This window comes from Stylophora pistillata, chromosome 1, assembly GCF_964205215.1.
Source record: "Stylophora pistillata chromosome 1, jaStyPist1.2, whole genome shotgun sequence".
NCBI lineage: Eukaryota > Metazoa > Cnidaria > Anthozoa > Scleractinia > Pocilloporidae > Stylophora > Stylophora pistillata.
Window position 1 is genome coordinate 48,468,014 of NC_142519.1, and position 8,297 is coordinate 48,476,310.

The following is an 8,297-nucleotide window of genomic DNA, read 5'->3' on the forward strand; positions in this document are numbered from 1 at the left end:
TTGGTGCCAGCTGCATACAGCTACCTTTTTGTGTTTGTCGCGCGGCCAATTGCTAGATGCTAGTTGTCATAGGGGGTTCAAACAAATGAAAAAAGGATGCGGAATCCGAACCATTAGTGCGACTAAACTTGTTTACCGGCAAACCTCAGTCTTGTCAGCCCCAAGCTGGAAAAGAGTTGTTTTGATTTTTAGACTTACATCTTTTTTATTAGCCGGATGGAAACTTTAGGGTTAGTCTTTATGGAATTTCCTAATCAGAAGTTAAGAATACACCTATATAATCGCGAGAAACAGGAAATAGAGATAATATTAACGATGATAAAAGCCGGCCATTCATTTGAAGGACCTTGTGGGAGGCTCTTCGCGTATAAAGGGCTAAATAATGATCTTACAAGTATGGCTATTATGTAGTTAATTAAAGGAAAGTGACTTTTGTAAAAGTTTTTAACGATTGTAAAATAGCGTATAATTAAAGAGCTAGCGTATAAAGAGCTAAATAATGATCTTACAAGTATGCTTTTATGTAGTTAATTAAAGAAAAGTGATTTTTGTAAAAGTTTTTTAACGATTGTAATATAGCGTATAATTAAAGAGTTGGCGTATAAAGAGCTAAATAATGATCTTACAAGTATGCTTTTATGTAGTTAATTAAAGGAAAGTGATTTTCCGCTTGCCTGCATTTAGGGAGTATAATGATAAGGATGATACTGATGATAAAGGCTTATTTACAAGACTTCGTCGAGTGAATTCTTCGCGCCTTAAGAGAGATGATGGTGATCTGAAAATTAACAAGGAGTATTCCTTTTATAAAATTGATTAGTTTATAAGTTGTTCTTCTCTGCCTGGATTACGATTATTATAATGATAGTGATGACAATGGTTTACTTACAGGACCTCATCGTGAGCATGCGTTGCGCCGTTAAAGAGATCAGTGGTGATCTCAAAAGTTCATAGAGGGTATCCCTTTTAAGAAATTGAATAGTTTATAACAACTTTCCCTCTGCCTGGGGAACGATGATTGTCTTAATACTGATGATAGAGGATTGCTAATAAGAGTTTATCGAGCGCATTATTTGCGCTGTTGAAGAAATGAATGGTGATATCACAGGTTAACGGAGGCTATTCCTTTTATGAATTTGGTTAGTTTCTGACTGTCCGCTCTACCTAGGATATGAGGACTGTAATGATGACAAAAGTTTATTTACAAGATCTCATCGAGCGCACTCTTCGCGTACTAGGAGCGTAATAAAAAGAGTTGCGAACTATTACATCAATTTAAGGATGTATTTTCACCTGCTAACCAAGGTCGCGGTCCAGAGTCCGAGAAGATACAACATGACTACACGCGAAAAGCTTTCTATGGAGACTTAACATGCATCTGGGGAAATTCAATCTCGTCTGTGCCGCTGTGTACGGCATTAGCCGCGTTTCAGAGCCAGGTGTGAGAGCTGTTAACCTCGCCGACAAGATAGAAGGACAAAAACTAAACGGAAGCTTGATAAAAGAGATAGAAGTCGATACGGAAAGTTCCTGTCAGTTTGAGTGTGTGGATGAAGAGCGATGTCAGCCTTACAACTTTGGAACCATAAAGGGCGACTCAGAGAGATTCAAGTGTCAGCTAAGCGACTCTGATCGATTTGTTGGATTTGCTAGCTTTACTGAGGATAAAGATTTCCTTTACAGAGGAATAATGGTAAGCTAAATCGGTCTTAGTGCACCACAAATTACTTACGGCTCAATTTTTTAATATTTTTGTTCATAATCGTAGCTGGATCTTTCTATTTCAGTTTCTTTGCATAGTTCTTTCAGTAATCGTGCACTAATCAACAAAGTGAAGAATTGGCACGGTACGTTAATTACACGAGTACGTTCGGGTGCAAGGAAGCGAACTATTTAAGATGGCAGCGAGTTTTTTTTAACTTCAGGGGGCCGAAATCGCAACGATGGAAGTTGGGCGAACTTGAAATGGAGCGAAATCTCCATAAACTATAAGCTATGCCTCCAGGCCCAGAACTTATAGACATATTTGACTATTTGTTAAGTGTCATAACTTTCGCTCTTGGACTATTTCAAATGGCAAACCGTTTTCCTGCATTTAAAATCGAAAAAAAGGGTTGAAAATTTCAAAAAGAAACAAAACGTCCGCAATCCAAATTTGAAAATAATACGTTTCTCAATCTCTTTCCCTAATGTTAGAGCACCTGCAAAGATGACCCGTACAAAGAAAACGAAATATGTCTCGCAAGCTACAAATCAAACACTCACTTCTGTAAGCGTATCAGAGGTAAGTGGAAATCCGTTAGATTTTTTTGGTTTGAGAGCAGCTCAAGTCTTTTTCGTTAGAGAGGAGAAAGTCCTCTCAAGCCGATTAATCAAGACGTATGTTTTCATCTGTTACCTCGATCAGCACAGGACTGCGATGTTTTGAATGTTGAAACACCTGCGTTGATTACTAAAGAAAGATTAAAGGGCCAAATCTTACCCTTCGCTGGAAATCGTTACGACACATTATTTTCCTACTCCCACGCCATTTTACTATGTTAAGGCAACTGAACGCAGAAAGTATGCCTCGGCATTACACAGTGAAACAAGGAAAAAAAACGGACGGAAAAGGGAAGGACAAAATGGCCGTGACGAATGACCATGATTTTGGTTGCTAATCTGCTTTGACTTTTAAAGGAACAAACGTTCAAGTTAATCAGATTTTTCTGGTCACGTTTTCATTTTGTAAGTTAAACCATCGAATAAGGTGTATCTATGAATGACGGTAACCTTTCCATTCGTAGATTACCCCAAAAATTGTTTTGAGTATTATCAAAATGGTTCCACAACTGACGGTGTGTACTTGATTTACCCTGATGAAGAAGAACCCTTCCAAGTAGTGTGTGACATGACAACTGATGGCGGAGGCTGGACCACCTTTCAAAGGTGCATGGATGGCTCTGTAGACTTTTATGTCCATTGGGAATCATACAAAGAAGGCTTCGGAAGTCTAAAGAGCGAGTTTTGACCTGGGAATGATTTTCTTCACCGTCTGACTGTATCAGCCAACAGGGTGTTTCGCATTGATATGGAGGATTACGAAGGCGACCGAAGATTTTCCGAGTACACGACTTTCTCTGTGGCCGACGAAAGCGATTATTATCGGGTGACAATCGATGGATACCGAGGCACCGTAAGCGACTCATTATCTTCACTTCAGTCCATGAGGTATGTCATAGGTAATTCCATGATTGCTCTTCTTAAATTGGTGACCAAACATTACTCCTTGCAGCATTACTCACTTTTTGTACACTGCGTTTTACACAGATTACTATGTTCTTTTCCTCTTTGACTTTCCTCGGATCATGGATACATTTTTTGCATATTTTTGACAATGCAGTAGGTTATGCAATGCTTCCAGCAGCATTACTATCCAGCTCATTCTCAATTTTTCAAGAAGTTGTTATTTTGTGTTTATTTTTTTTTTAATACAGAAATATGAATTTTACAACCAGAGACAGAGACAACGAACTCAGTGACGTTGGAAACTGTGCAGAGTATTTTAAAGGTGGTTGGTGGTACAATAGTTGCCACAGGGCCAACCCAAATGGTTTGTACCAAGGTGGAGGTCAAGCTCAAGGAGTTAGCTGGATCTCATTTCGAGGACTAGATTATTCGTTAAAGCGCACCAAGATCAAACTTCGGCCAGCATGATTTCTGTTGAGGCCATTCCTCGACAGTGTCCATATTTGTTCCGGTTTTATAATTACATAATACCATTATGCACAGCGTGTTTTTTCTCCGCATTTGGTGAGGCGTTCGTGAAAGAAAATGTGTTCAAACAATGATTTCGCGCCGCTTTGATACTGCCTTGTCTCATCATTTCGTAAGATTGTTTCTTTATTTTTGTTTTTAGCTCCTTCGTGAATTTTGTTTCTCTAGCTTTGCGTCGTGTACAGGTTGATTATGGCCTGTCAGCTTGTAATCCATGGTCGAGGCGTGCTATGTTGAAGTACAAATAAACTCGTTGAGTTCTCCTAAAGACTGGCTTCTCTCGTTGCTACGAGCGCCTCATATGTTCAACTGGACAATTATTTCATTTGTACAAGTTGTCTTTAAGCTCTCAGCTGGCACAATCTTACAAGAGTTAGAGATATCTGCTATGCGTACAGTGACTCTTTACTACAGTGGCTTATCATGATTGTAACATCGCTTTTAGTGGAGTCATTAACCGAGACGGAATTTGCCGGGCTTAATTTTGATGATAAGGATGCCGCAAGCTTTATAGTCTGTAATGCAGTAGAACAGAAAAAAATAGATTAGTACTTTTGTATAGATCATCGCTACAGCCGACTGATCTCTCTCTAAGCCAACTAATAAACTTTGTAATCAGTTATTGATAGCTACATGAGGAAGTGAATTAAATGCTTATAAAGTCCTGACGAAAAAAAAAGGAAGATCCATACCACACAATATGGAGAAATTCCTGAAATTAATTCAATAAGACTTTTCCCACCGTTTTATTGCCTTCATTTGACAGAATTGCGTTAATTCGGCTTGCTCTTGCTAAGATGATACAACCACAGGCGGCCCAGGCTCTGTCAGAGGCTCCGTTCGTAACGAAGCGGTCGAACTAGACACTAGCAACACTGATCATGACTAATCATTCATATCGTAGGGCTACCCGTTGGGCCTAGTTTTGCTAGTGTCCAGGCCGACCGCGTCGCAACGAACAAAAAGACTGCACAGGATTTGACAGACGCGCATTCTAATGGCGCTGAAATGGCGGTCAATTTGAGATTTTCGCTGGGCTGGTTGCTCGACAACCCAACTTTTGAGGGATTTGTTTTGGTGAACTTGAAGGGCAACTATTTGGCTCTCGTGCTACCAAGTTTCGATTCAAGGGGAAGTATTTAAGAGTGTTTTTCGAACGATTTTCGCGAGCGTGTGTGAGACAGAGCTTTCCTACTTTCCCTTTTATTTGGTAGTGCTAGGACTTAAAGCTGAAACACAGCAAAACAGCCTCAAATCGCGACAAGAACAGCACAGATTACTCTTTATGAAGGTAAGACTTTATTTCTTTGATTATTTCACCCAATTTTAAATTTACGGAGCTCAAAAGCAAGTCCAACTAAACCACTATACAAACTCTGTAATAATCCACTGTAAAAGAGCCTGTGACAGAGCCTGCGACAGAGCCTGGGCCGCCTGTGATATACAACTGTCTTCTTCTTCGTCTAGTGGACATGAAAGTAATCCTAAGAAATTCTTTACAACTTTAAGTCTTCATATTCACAACATTCTTGTAGTTTTCAGAGTGACTTTTACTCCTAAAAAGACCAGTCCTTGCTTATCCTCAGTGTCAAATTGACATGCTCTTTTTAATGTGTAAAGGACCTTAGAGACTATCCTTATCATGAAACTATCTCTAAAGCTCTCCCTCCCATTGCCAATGTTCAAACAATTTCTTGCAATCAAAATACAACTGTACTACAGTTTAAAGGCTGATAGTTTCGGAAGAAACTGTTTACCATTTCAACTTTGTTGTACTACAGTTTACATCGCTAACTCTATGTATTCATTAATCAATTTTCAGCTCCCATTGACTAATGCCCATAACTTCCAGTTCCTGACTAGATCCTCGCAAATTGGTCCACTTCCAGTTCCAACAGTCCACTCCAGGCCACTATAGTCCACTCTACTGCTTCCCAGCTAACACATAACAAGTCAAGGCCGACTCCTTCCAGATTGACTCTGATGGAGAAAATACAAAGATGTGGGGAATTGGACGGTTTGGAAAGATGAGACCACTAATCGAGTTTCTCTTCACTTCTTTCCAATGTCTGCTACATCTTGTTACATGCATTTACTCTGATGATCATCTGGGAATGAGTCAGTAAGAAGACACTGATGGAAGACAAACACAACAGGTCAGAGAATTCCTTGTGGGTTGGACGAGAGGGACTATAATATAAAGCACTGGTTGAACCTCATTTTAAATTTCAGACAGAAGTCTGGAAACTTGTCATTCGGCTTAATTTAATGTAGTTAGCTAAGTTAGTTGGGTCCCCTGGGGTTGGCTGGGCCTCCCTTTTTTCTTCCCTTAATTTTAAAAGGGTTCCTTTTCAGGTACTTTCGGCTTAGGTTAGGTTTTGGCTTAAGATTCTTCTTTAGACAATTTCGGCCTTGATTCTACATCACGACTGCATCAACTGTGCACATATCCTCCAGGACTACAATGGCTTTTCAACCATGGACATCAACATCCACTCTTCCGCGCTGGAGCTCCCTGCTTAGTAGCGCCTCAAATACCAATTTTATAATGATTCACCCGATAGCAGCAGTTCCGTAGACTGCAATCTAGTGAAGCATTTTCAACCAAATTATATTGTAAAAATTATTGCGGCAACCCATTTTGGCCAAAGGTCCAACCAGACATCGATTTAGTAACTATATATTTAACTGGATAAATTAGGCCATTCAACTGGGAAGTGAGTTCATTTGCCACTTCTATGATGTTCAGTGGTTTAACTCCAGTTGAAGCCGCTTGTCAAGGCTTCATTTAGTGGGAAATAGGGAACTGCACACACCAGCTTAGGTCACAGAGAAAATAAACTAGGCTAGGTGTATGCTGTATTTTGACTGCATAATAGCTGTCAGTCCAAATTGCGGGCCAATTAATGTCGAAAATACAACACATCAACCAACATCATGGAGCAGAAAAGGAATCACAATGGAGAGGAGACAACATAATATAGTTTTAAGAAATGGCCCAGTATTAATATTTGCTTTTTAATCATACATTAAGCCAATTGTTTGACCAGTCAGCTTACAGGCTGGCACCAAATTTTGCAAAATCAACTGCTCACTCAACATCCCAGCCTCTTGTGTACAGCAACCAACCCACAGAAAGGTAGGGCAAGGTCTCCCAGATGTCACCAGGTGGGTGGGTTTTATTTTATTCCGAGTTCGACTTTCAGCTTCAAATTCACTTCGGCTATCACTCCGGCCTTCGATTTCAACACCTATTGGCATCCAATTTACCGTATATAGGCTTGGTAACGACCTTGACTCGTTAGCTAGCTACCATCTGGGACACCATTAATGTTCTAATCGGGATGTCAACAATTACTGACACAAGAACACTTGAGGTTTCCACAGATGCTAATTTTTTCATATAGGAAAGCGCATCCTACCCAAGACGATTAACTGATAAAACGATTCATGTAACATTTTCAAAAATAAAAAATCGCAAAACTCTGTGTTCTTGTGTCTTTCTCTGAAATAACCTGGCTACAAAGTACAATAACATAACATTAACTAATACCACATTTTTTTCCAGAAAGAAGGTAAGTGCTACTAACAGCTTTTATTTCAGGATTTCTGGGCCCATTTAGAGGCAAAACTGCACTCAACTTTTCTTCTAGGGCAGCATAAAGAAGCCCATTTTCGGGGGCAAATGTGCTTTTTGGCAGTTCAATGACCCTCGCTCTCTTTGAGAAACCACTTTAAGTGCACTTTCAGAGAGTAGCTCATTTTCGGGAGCTAACATTTCCACTTCGATAAAAGATGATATTACTAACCGTTACTAATTCCAGGAAAGATGATGCTGTAGCTGATCTCATGGACCAGTTAAGATAGATATGGAGAAGAGAACTCTATTCATCTCAAGCTCTTTCTGCAGATGGTAAGTTGCAGCTGACTGTAGCTTTGTGTGTGTACATGACTGCATGCATGCTTTGGTTTTTTCAGGTCGTCTTTTTAGTGAGATCATCAACGCAAGGCTATGGAAAATCAGGTAAAAAATAACAAAAGCATAAGATGTTTGTAACCATTTTACCTGCTAATAGAAAATTCAGATTTCAAACAGTTGAATAACTTTAAGGGGTAAATTATGCAACAAGTCAATTAACAAAGCATTTAAAGGCAGTTTTTCAGAATAGATTGACGGAGTATTGGTCTCATTTTAAAAAATAATTCAAGCTTTTAGGGGGGCATGAAGCCACTAGAGAAAATTCAGTGACTAAGTTATCAACAGTTAACTTTAAAAAAAAAAACAAATTATATAATTAGTCAATAACGTGCAAAAAGTTCAAGTACACTTGGCATGCTGTAGAAGGAAATCTCTTATTAAACCTTTGCATAGTTTTAATCTTACTAGGCCCTTTGCAACTAGAGAGAAAATGGTTAACTTGAAATACAGCAATACAGCTGCTTACTACCCAGAATAAACCAGCCTACAGCCCTTAAAACACCATGTCCCTTCTCTGTATCAACTGCAACTATACGAAGTCCATCAAGCACCACCTAGTCCT

The 8,297-nt window shown here is 39.4% G+C and overlaps 1 pseudogene; it reads left to right on the forward strand.

Moving 5' to 3' along the window:
- The first annotated feature begins 1,372 nt into the window (after positions 1–1,372).
- Positions 1,373–3,702, forward strand: LOC148742861 (techylectin-5B-like; annotated as a pseudogene).
- The last annotated feature ends 4,595 nt before the right edge of the window (positions 3,703–8,297 follow it).